The following is a 12490-nucleotide window of genomic DNA, read 5'->3' on the forward strand; positions in this document are numbered from 1 at the left end:
TGCTATAGTCTTCTATTTGATGTTTCATCTATAGGATTTGAGTACACCAACTTCTAACTATTATATATTCAATCTTGGTGAAAGAAAGTGCAAATGGTATTTAGCATAAGCCACTAGTGCTCTTTTTATTATAATTTGCATTGATGAGATTCCTTTTAAATATCTAAAAATTATTTTCACTACTCTTAGATGAGATTCCTTAAGATTGGATTAAAATCTAGCACATAGATAAACACCAAACACAACGTTCAACCTACTTGCTATCAACATAGCAATGATCCAATCATACTTCTATCCACCATTTGACCTATCTCATCATTTTCTAAGCTTGATGAACTAATCATAGGAGTGGCTATGGGTTTGCTTTCATGAATATTTGAATTTCTTAAGAAGATGTTTTATGTATTTTTGTTTAGAATATATAAATTCTTTCATCTCCTTACCTAAGTTGTAATCCTAGAAAATATTATAACTCTCATCATATTCATCTCTGATATACTCGGGAAGGCGAAGCAGATATATGATCAAATGTGGGCCCTGAAAGTAAAGCAAGATCGCTACGAGGTAAACAGTGTAGTTCAAAATTTTTGAACTTACCCCGATCCCGGCGATTGGATCAACGTCGAAATTGAATCATTCACAAACAAATAAATAAGTCTAACCTTTAGATTATTGAGTCGTTCGCGGATTCGAGCCGTCCAAGAGTCTGGCCTCTAACTTGTGATACACGGCACACGTCCGTTGGCAAGGAGAACGGAATAGGAGTGCTAGCTCCTTCTCCTTTGCGCTGCTTGTGTATGAATGGTAAAAGAACGCCCTCGTTTTGTATTGATGCCAAAAGAAAAGGGGAAGAGTGAACGGCAATGCCTTTTTCAACTCTTGAAAAACGACACCGAAAACCCTCTTCAATTTGGGCAACCCATGAATGGGTATTTATAAGGAGCTCTAGGGTTTCTTAAACCCTAATGGACATGAGTCGGCCCATTTAATTTAGTCCAATTAGGAACTTAATTAAATGGGTTTATTCTAGTCCAACTAGGAATATAATTAAATGGCCCAATCCTTTTATAAGTTTAAATAAAATATTTTGGCCCAAATCTAATTTAAGCCCAAACATAATATTTAATATTTGGTCCAAATATAATATTTAATATTTAATATTTGGCCCAAATCTAATTTAGTCCAAATATAATATTTATTTTAATATTTGACCCAAATCCAATTTAGTCCAAATATTAACTTAAGCCCAAATATATTTTATTTCCTATTTGCCACTCCAACAAATAGAAAATTATTAAATTAGAAACTCCTTCCTAATTTAATCAATTGCCATTTTAGGAAACTTTTTCCATTATGACGACTCCTCGTTATATCGACGTCATTACGTCTATTTGTTCTTTTTCTGTGAGAACCTACGACGGCAAAACTTCTTGTCGAAGTGTCCCACTTAACCATACGTCCACTCTCCTGGTTTAAGCCAGGGACCGTGCCTATTGCGTATGACTCATTAGGCTTCCGAATATGTTGGCAATGTGTCGGTACAAACACATAAGACAAGATTGGCCTCTAGCAAGGCATCATGCCTACCCAATTATTCAGAAGGATTCATAATCCGCCAATAACCTTTCACGAGCATGGTTACCGTGTAATTCGATCCTCCCGTTAATGTATCTTATGTGATCTAAGTATGGCGATGTGTTGCTTGATAATGATCACGTGAGTTTTCTTCGTTCTTCTGGATATCTTCACTTAATAGAAAGTAAATTAATAACTCCTTATTGATCTCTTTTACCATGGCCATGGATTTAAAGTGAATATCCACCGAAGGTGCCTTAGATACATCATCCTCTATCAAGGGATAGACGAGTCCCATCTTGGTTATACACCCATCTCCATAAGCCTCACGATATACCAAACGATCGCCCACGTGCAGCCTTTGTCTAGACCCATCGAAACGATGTCAAAGCATACCGGTCTTATGAGATGACTGTGACAACCTCAGGTCCAAGGATTAGTTACACCCATCTCGTATGAGAATACCATCAACATATAACCAAAATGGATTCTCATGGCGAGTCATGTCCAGTGACACGTTCTCCAACATTGGTCACCTATGTACTTGTCTAGGCATCCCCATGCCTATGGGTGTGAGATCCCCATTGCTATCACATAGCAAAAACATAGCACATACAAGTCTTACCGCAATTGTCAATGTCCATTCTTGACATTGCTACGACTCGAGACGTTTAATGATGTCTAGAAACTGTGATGCATCATCTCACATCTTTATAGATTATTCACAGTATACATCATATGGACTTCTATCTAGTTTCATTCGATTATTACAATAATAACAAGAAACTAATAGAATGACTTCTTGTAAATTTGAACAACTCCTTATTCAAATAATAAACATGATTACAATTGTCAGTGTACAACATGCCCAATCAGATTGGGTCTAGAGCACCTACACTAACAAAACCAACACTCATGAACAAGTTCAAGCAGTGATTGTCCTAAGAAGTGGAAGATTAATTGAGAAACCAATTGATCCTAGGATAAGTCAACCTACTATTGAAGAGGAAGAACCAAAAGATCATGAACCCACTGTGGAGAAAAATGAAAAAATGAAAAAAAATGAAAAAAAAAGAAGATGGGAAAGGTAATAACATTTTAGGAAAAGAAATTCAATATAGACCCAAACCACTTTTTCCACAAAGGTTGAATCATTTGAAAAAAGAGCAACAAAATGCGGACATATATGAAGTGTTTAAGCAAGTGAGAATCAATATTGCACTTTTGGATGCAATAAAACAAACACCATCACATGCCAAGTTTTTAAAAGTCCTTTGCACTATAAAAAGAAAAATAAATGTGCATGAAAAATCATTTTTGACTAAACAGGTCAGCTCCATCTTACAATTTTAGACCCCTCCCAAATACAAAGATCCAAGTTGTCCAACCATCTCATGCATCATAGGAAGCCAGAAAGTGAACCAAGCACTCTTAGACTTAGGAGAAAGTGTCAATTTGTTGCCATACAATGTGTATCAACAATTGGGTCTAGGAGAATTGAAGCCTACCGGAGTCACTCTACAGTTGGCGGATAGGTCAGTCAAAGTACCTAGAGGGATAGTTGAGGATGTCTTGGTCCAAGTGGACAACTTCTACTTTCCAATAGATTTCATAGTGTTGGATACCCAGCCTCATCAGGGTCCTCAACCTCTTATTCCTGTCATCCTAGGTAAACTGTTCTTAGCAACTTCAAATGCCATCATCAACTATAGGAATGGTGTGTTAAAGCTATCTTTTGGGAACATGACTATAGAAATGAATATCTTCAGGGTAGCCAAACATCAGGACACTAAGAGTGAAGTGGAGGAGGTAGACTTGATCCAAACACTGACCAAGGATTATTTTGAAGAAGAGTTCATAAGAAGACCCAAAGAAGGAAATTAGAATTTTGAGGAAATGGGAGAAGTGGAAGTCATAGGTAAAGAGAGTGAGAAGCCTACATGGATGCCTAAATTAGAGCCATTAGTGAATTTGGATGGTAAACACATAGCTTCTGATAGCCACTCATCCATTCCTGAGAGAAAACCATTGCCCAGTAATTTGAAGTATGTCTTTTTAGGAGAAGGGGAAGCATTCCCAGTGGTCATCTCTTCTAGTTTGACACCTCAGCAAGAGCAACAACTGATAGGAGTTCTAAAAGCACATAGGAAGTCATTAGGATGGACTATCATAGATTTGCAAGGTATTAGTCCTTTGATCTGTACTCATAGGATATTCTTGGAAGAAAGAGAAAAACCAGTTAGACAAATGCAAAGGAGATTAAATCCAAACATGAAAGAAGTTGTCAGAAAAGAAGTGCTTAAGCTATTAGATGCTGAAATAATTTACCCAATCTCTGATTCTAAATGGGTAAGTCCAACTCAAGTAGTGCCAAAAAGGTCTAGAGTCACTATAGTCCAAAATGAAAAAATGAGCTCATTCCAACCCGCACCCAAACTAGGTGGCGCATGTGCATAGATTATAGGAAGCTTAACTCCATGACTAACACTACAAAAAAATTGGCATTTAGTGGCAATTTTTAACCGCCGTTAAGTCAGTCGTCGCGGAGCGTTTAGCTGCGGTTTAATTTTGAATTATTTAATTTTTTGAATTTAATGTTGGTTTCTCGAAAATCGCCGTGAAATTGAATTTAATTTTTTAATTATTTAATTATTTTTAAAATTAGTGACGATTTTTTAGAAACCGCTACAAAATTAAATGTTTTACTGAATTTTGCGATGATTTATGAAACCGCCGCAAAATTTTAAAAAAAACCGTAGTAAAAAACATATTTTGCGGCTGTTTCGAAACTGTCGCAAAATACCATGTTTTGCGGCAGTTTTTAAAATCGCCGCAAAAAATCAATTTTTTTGTAGTGTAGGAAGGATAGTTTTCCTCTACCTTTCTTGGATCAAGTTCTGGAGAAAATAGCAAGCCAAGCTTACTATTGCTTCTTAGATGGTTACTCAGGGTATAACTAGATAGAAATTGTTCTAGAAGACTAGGAGAAGACTACTTTCACATGTCATTTTGGGACATTTTCTTATAGACGCATGCCATTTGGGTTATGCAATGCTCTAGCCACCTTTCAAAGGTGTATGATGAGCATTTTTAATGAAATGGTTAAGCGGATTGTTGAAGTATTCATGGATGACTTCTCTATTTATGGAAGCAACTCCGAGGCATGCTTAGAGAATCTGAAAAAGGTTGTAGAATGATGTGAGGAAACAAATTTGATACTATAATACCCTGGATTTTTAAACTCAAATATGAGGTGATACCTAAGGTTAGGTTCTAATACTTGAGGAAATAGGTCATTTCAAAGGATTATAGAAGCCTTGAGACAAAGGTTCAGTTTCTAAACTAGTGGTGAAATCGTAAATATTAAAGTCGGGTAAAAGTGTAATTTATCTAAAATCTTGGGGTGCTAAGTGTAATTTATCCATTTTTCAGGGATCAAAAAGTGCAATTTAAAAATATCTCGGGGACCAAGTTGCAAGGGTCTAAGTGCAATTTCGTGAAAAGTTCAAGCCAAAGCGTCATTTCTTGAAACCTTAAAATATCTCTTTAAAATATCTTGGATTTCAAATTCAAATCAAATGTAGTTAAAGTCCAACTCCAAAGTCTTTTGCTTAGCCCCCAAGTTGCTTAGCCTCCAAGTGGGACACATGGCGCGTTTTGGTTGGATGTACATGGGAGAAATGATGGACCTTATCACTTCGCGACACGTGGTGAATTTTGATTCATCGAGAAACTCTATAAATATAACGCCTTTTTAGCCTTCATTTGAACATTCTTCAAGAGGGGAAAGAAAGAGATTTTGGAGAGGGGAAACGCTACAAAAATAGAGGGAAGGTTTTAACAAAATCAAGGGAGAAAATCGGAGAAGAAATGAGGCTTGTTGGAAGGTTTGTGTCTCTATCATAAAGTGTACCAAACGTTAGTAAAACTGCAAGGTAAGTCTCGTTTCTTTTTATAATCTGATAGAGGGTTGAATAAGGGTGATGTAGGTTCAAATGAGGGTCAAAATGGAGCTAAAATGAGAAAGTTATGGTCGAAAAATCAATAAGAGGCGAAGCTGTGCGATTTTTAAGGGAGGCGCGTGTAGCTCACGCGCCAGCAAAGGGTTGCGCCTGTGGGTGCGTCAGCCACCTTTCGGTGGCATGTGAGGGCATGTGGGACCCCCTCTTGACCTACAAATTTGCAAAGTTGACCCTTTTTTAGTTACCTGCAACCCTATATAAAAATATGTTGAGTTTGGTTCACGAAATCTTGTGATAATTGCAGAAAACTATTCCCGAATGCAGGGAATAGTGTACCGACAATCCCAAACCAGCAAGGTGACTGATTCCTACATGTTTTTGTGAAACTTTGAGCATTTGTTTCTTTAGTTGTGTGTGGATGTTGGCTTGCATATCATGCCTTTATGGCTTACACGTCATATTTTCCCTTAGTTATGCATATTCTTCTGCTTTGTCATATGTCATGTTCGTGCTGGTGAATGTGGCTAGTTGTTGGGCCATCATGGAAGATCTCGTGCTCTTATGGTGAGCCAGGGGTGACTGTGATGACCGCGGGGGTGATTGCAACACCCTGACATTGCTACCACAGGGGTGGATTTCATAATGGGATTATTGCATTTGCACGCACATACCTTTCCTTTTCTGATTCACTCACTTAGATGAAATATCTAACTTGGGTTGATGCCCCTGGAACGTTCACGTTCTAGGTATATCAGAAGTACCAAGTGTTCTAGGTTCTAGTTCGAGCAAAGGCAAAGAGGTGGTGCTAAGCCAGCTTTGGCTTTTATTTCATTATGTACCTTTGTAAACGAAGTGATGTATTGTAAATAGAAGCTAGGATACTAAAGGTTGTAAAAGGTGTGTGTGGGTGTCCTACAATTGTTCTTTTGTACATGTACACCAAGATGTACCTTGGCAATACCGTAAATTTGTGGGTATACGGGGTATGTGGTACTATTGTAGAGGTCACGATGCCTGTGTTTAAAGGATGTATGTTAAAACCACTATGGACATATCTCAAATGATGCACTTTGGACATTGTTCGGGGAAGCTGCCATGATAAGAGTTTACTGTTTGTTTGGGTGTGTTGTTGTTGTTCCTATAGGGATGTGTTGTGTTTTTGGCATATTGAAAACCATGTGCATTAATTGTTCTTGTAAGGGATAATCTAGTGGAAACCCCCTTTATCTAGTTTGGGCTAAGCTTTTAGGGTTTCCATAACGCCCGTAGGTGATGTGTAATACCCCAGAATTTGATGTAAAGCTTGAATGTTACAATGAAGGGAATGGTATATCTATTTAGGGGAAGGAGATAAATCCTTAATTCTATTGAACTGCAAATGTGGAAAGAAGGTCAGAAGTACCTAGAAAAGGATTAACAAGATAGGATCTTATGATTAAAGTATTTCAAATGGAAGTTTAGGGCTAAAGTGTAAACAAAAACAGTTTTAGGGCGTTAACATAATAAGGAAAAGGAGGAGATCGAACTTAAGTGCAAATGCCACAACCTGAAAAAGGGTTAGTTTGTTCCAACTAGAGGGAATAATTGCAATGATGATTCCTTACCCTAGAAGACATGATTTGGAGAGATAGGATTGGATTTGGGAATTTTACCCTAAAGTCTCAAGGAAGAATGATAGTAATGATTTATTTTACCCTAAAAGTCTAAGATGACATAACTTGGAAGACTAGGATTGGCTTGCAAAAGAAGAGATAATAGTGCTTATCCTAAAGGCCACGTGGGGGTGTATTTGGAGGCTTGGGATTGGAAGGAATGGAGACTTGCATTGAAAGATAGAATCAAGGGAGGAAAAATCAAAGATTGCAATGATGGCTTGGGAAGAAAATAAGGTGACTTAAGGGCTAAGAGAAATCTTGAAATTTGGGGGCTTGAGAGACTATAAAAGGGGTGGAGGAGAGACCCATGTGAAGCTAAAAGTATAGGGAAAGAACAAGTGCAACAAGGAAAGAAAGAAAGCCAAGAAAACAAAGAGAAGGAAAGATAGAGACATCTAGTCAGAAAGCTGCAAAAATAAAAGGAAAGTCGAGAAGGTATGTTGATTTTCTTTTCGTAGGGTCGTAGAGCACGAAAATGGGAGTCCGTAGGATCAAACGGAAGGTGAATCGGGGTTAAAATGAGCAACATATAGCAGTTTTAATTTCTAGGTGCAGAATCCGCAAGAAGGAAAGAAATGGCGCGTGCATCACACGCGCCAGCCGTTGCTGCGTGTGGCCACCCTTCTAGGGGTGCGTGTAGGCGCGTGACAGGCCATTTTTCCCTAAAATTTTTATGCAATACTTCCCTTTTAATGCCCTAGAACCCTGTATAAAAATATTTTGATTTGGTGACATGAAACTTTTGTAACTGCAGCAAAACCAAGGTCGATACCCTGTGAATAGTAACTCCGAAAGGTAAATCGGCAAGATGAGTGGTTCTTGCATCCAATAAAATCGATACCCTGTGAATAGTAACTCTGAAAGGTAAATCGGCAAGATGAGTGGTTCTTGCATCCAATAAAATCCATATTGGTCATATGTTGGTTCATTTGTGTGATGAGTGTGATGATTGTGGCTTACACTTCATGCTTCTCTTTGTTAAAGCATATTTCTTCGTTCCTACATGCATCTTCAATGTTGTGGATGGTTGATGAGATGGGTGTGGTGATTTGGGAAAGGAATTCGGTGCCCTCGGTGGGGCTAAGGAGTTCGGTGCCCTCGAAGGGGATAAGGACATCTAACTCCAATCATGTGCCTTGGTGGACTAAGGTGTTTGAGGAGACTTCATTCTCATGTTGCATTTTACATCTACACGTATTATTACTTTTGAACCATCTCACTTAGATGTCAATATCTAACTTGGGTGTTTGATACCCTTGGAACATTCCACGTTCCAGGTATGGTAGATGTGCCAGGTACTGGGGAGTCAAGCAGAAGAACCGGAAAAGAGGTGGCCGAGACTTAATTTCCATTGTATCTAACTTAAAGTGCTGTAAACATATGTCTCAAGTGATGTACTATTAAACCCTATAAGAGTGTGGGAGTTGTATGTTGCACTTATTTCTTTGATCTTGAGAAGGTTATGTTGTGGTTGGGGAATAACTGTTATTTGGATGGGTACATCTTAAAATTGAAGGGTTGTGTTTAGTGATACTTCTACTTGTGTGTGGGTATACATGTGTTCGTGATGTCGCAATTATGTCGTAGTCGTCTATTGTGAACAGTTGCTAAGATACTTGGAAGTCACCTAAGCATATGTATGCATCCTTAATAACTCATGGAAATCCTAACTATTTAAGCTCTCAGGTTCGGTCCTTGCTTCCATTAATAAAAGATTTTCAATAACGCCCAGGTGCTGTAAACGTTAAACATAGCCATCTTGTGGATTGAAAATAAAGGGCGTTACATGATGTCAGTTTATATTTCACATTATTTCGTATTTTGGAAAGTGGGGGCATTACAGATACTCAATTGGGAAAAGTGTCACTTCATGGTGAAACAAGGCATTGTCTTAGGGAAAATCGTTTCATCTAGGGGAATGGAGGTAGACAAGTCAAAAATTGAAGCCATTCAAGAACTCCCCACCCCTAGGAATGTGAAAGATATCAAAAGTTTTTTAGGACATGCAAGATTTTATTAGAGATTCATTGCTTCATTTAGAACCATAACAAGGCCTTTGTGCCATTTGTTGTCTCAGGATGTTCCATTTGAATGGACTCCTACTTGTCAAAATGCTTTTGATAAATTAAAAGACGCACTCATTTCAACACCATCATCCAACCACCAGACTGGACATTACCCTTTGAGTTGATGTGTGATGCAAGTGATTTTGCAATAGGGGCAATTTTGGGGCAAAGAAAGGAAAAGAAACCTCATGTCATTTCCTAGGCCAACCGAACACTCAATGAGACCCAAAAGAATTACACAACAATTGAAAAAGAGCTGTTGGCTGTTGTGTTTGCCCTGGAGAAGTTTAGATCATACCTGGTAGGATCACATGTCATAGTGTACACTAATCATGCTGCATTAAAATACCTCTTTTCAAAATCAGATGATAAGCCATGTCTTATTAGGTGGATTTTACTGCTTCAAGAATTTCACTTAGAAATCAGGGACAAAAAAGGTGTAGAAAATGTTATGGCTGATCACTTGTCCAAAATTCCAGGTCAGGATCTCACCTAATCAGAATTACCAATGCATGATAATTTCCCAGATGAGAAACTCTTTCATGTAAACTCTATTTCTAATCAAGTCATTGTCCCTTGGTATGCTGATATTGCAAATTACCTAGCTGTAGGGTTGATTCCGAACCATTGGACCAGATTAGACAAACAAAAGTTTTTTAGAAAAGTAAAGACTTACTTTTAGGATGAGCCATATCTGTTCAAATATTGTGCTGACCAAATCCTTAGGAGATGCATTCCAAAGCATGAACAACATAGTGTGATCAACTTTTGTCACACTCTTTCTTGTGGAGACCATTTCTCCACAAGAAAAACTATTGCAATAATTTTTCAAAGTTGATTTTATTGGCTGACATTGTTTAAGGATGTGAACAAATTTTGTTCTTCATGTGACCATTGTCAAAGATTAGGAAGTTTGACCAAAAGAAACATGATGCCTCTGCAGCCCATCCATGTCCTAGAAATCTTTGATTGTTAGGGAATAGATTTTATGGGTCCATTTGTCTATTCGTTTGGATGTGAGTACATTTTGCTTGCTGTAGACTATGTATCCAAATGGGTTGAAGCCATACTTGCTAGAAACAATGACCATAGGACCGTGTTGAAATTTTTGAAAGATAACATCTTTAGTCGATTTGGGATGCCATGTGCCATCATCAGTGATAGAGGATCACACTTCTGTAATAAGCTAGTGGCAGAGCTCATGAGAAAATATGGGGTAGTACCCAAACTCTCCACACCTTATCACCCCCAGACCAATGGCAAAACTAAACTAGCCAATAGGGAAATAAAGAGAATTTTAGAAAAGACTGTCATTTCTAACCGAAAAAATTGGTCTTTAAGGTTGATTGATACTCTATGGGCTTACAGGACTGCATACAAGACAATATCCCTATAGGTAGGTATTTGGAAAGGCTTGCCATCTACTGGTGGAAGTGAAACATATGGCTTATTGGGCTATCAGAAAAATAAATGAAGATCCAAATGAGGTAGGCCACAATAGGAAGCTGCAGATGAATGAACTAGAAAAAGTAAGAAATGAAGCTTTTGAAAATGCTAGAATTTCAAAAATGCACATCAAGAACCTACATGACAGACACATTAGCAGAAAGGATTTCAATGTAGGTCAATATGTGCTTTTGTATGACTCTAAGCTTCATTTGTTTCCTAGAAAACTAAATTCTAGATGGACTAGACCTTTTAGAATCCGAGTTATCTCAAATCATAGTGCTTATGACATAGAAAATCTTCAGGATGGTCAAGTGACTAAGGTAAATGGGCACAGACTGAAAGTTTATCTTGAGCTCCTATCTAAGGAGGAAACGAGCATGGATCTTGCAGATCCAGGGAAATGAAAAACAAATATATATATATATATATAAAACAAAAAAAAAAGAGAAAGAAAAAAAAATATAGTGTCTTGTTTTGATGTGCTATTCTTACTTTTTATTTTGATTTTAGTATTTTAGCAAGCTCATGGATTCACATCTGCATTAAAGACTACCAGGTATTCTTCCAACTCCCTTTGATTTATTTCATGTTGTTCAAAGTAAGAAGAAATAAGGTATGTCTGTTCTTATACCTGAGCCACGCTTATTTTTGATTTTTGCTTTAGTTGCCTTTTTTTATTTGTTGCAATTTATTTCCATTAAGTCTTAATTCATAGTTCATTTAAAAAAAATTAATTAAAAAATAAAAAAATAAAATTTCTCTTGACATTCGAATAGCACTCTACATATTCAAATGATTGCTGCATATTTGAATGACCCCTTGCCCTTAGTAAGCATGTCGTTGAAATGCATTCAAATGCCTTCATTTTCATTCGAATGTACAAGAAATTCATTTGAATGAGAGCCAAATTCATTCAAATGAAGTGTTTGCTTGTTTTAAAAAATCCTTAGTACACATTTGAATGTCCTCATAGTCATTCGAATGACCGAGAAAATTCATTCGAATGCATTACTGTTGCATTCGAATGACTTGTGCAAAGCCTCAATAATCAAGTTATTGTTTAAAATTCATTCGAATGAATTTTTCTCACATTCGAATGAGGCATCCAGTCTTTTAAAAACCCTTAACAAACATTTGAATAGCCCTTCTCTCATTCGAATCACCAGTTGCCCATTGTTCTGATACCCGAACCCTCATTCGAATCGCTCAACAATCATTCGAATCGCCTAGTGATCATTCGAATCTGTCTCTATCACTCGAATGAACCCAAAATCATTCGAATTGATGTGCCCCATTGCATTCAAGCCTCCTCTTCAATCTATGCAACCCTTCATCCACCCCAACCGAAACCTCCATATAAAATCTCATCATCTGTTTCAAATCATCCTCGTTCATCTTTTGAGCATTCATTTGAAGATCATCGCGGGTTACCAAGGTGGATGTACAGTGGCCATTTATTCGAATTTGGGAATCACACATTCGAATTCCTTTTAAAGACCACGATCGAGAGGTAAGGGTTCTTTGCCTTATTTACATTTGAAGAGCCAGTTGTTGGGTGAAGGAGTTTTGGTTAGAGGGAGGAAGGGAGAATGATGTGAGTAAGAGAGGGTTGGTTGTTTGATTGAAAGAAGAGAGAAAAGAAGGAAACAAATTCTGCCCACCAAGTGTTCGACAAAAGTGTTCAACCAACTCCCTAGGCTTAACACCCAAAACTTAGCCATGTCCCCAAAGCAAAAACGATCCAAAGTTGTAGGGGAGAGTTCTAGAGCACCAAAGAGGCAAA

This window comes from Diospyros lotus, chromosome 3 (genome assembly GCF_014633365.1).
Source record: "Diospyros lotus cultivar Yz01 chromosome 3, ASM1463336v1, whole genome shotgun sequence".
NCBI lineage: Eukaryota > Viridiplantae > Streptophyta > Magnoliopsida > Ericales > Ebenaceae > Diospyros > Diospyros lotus.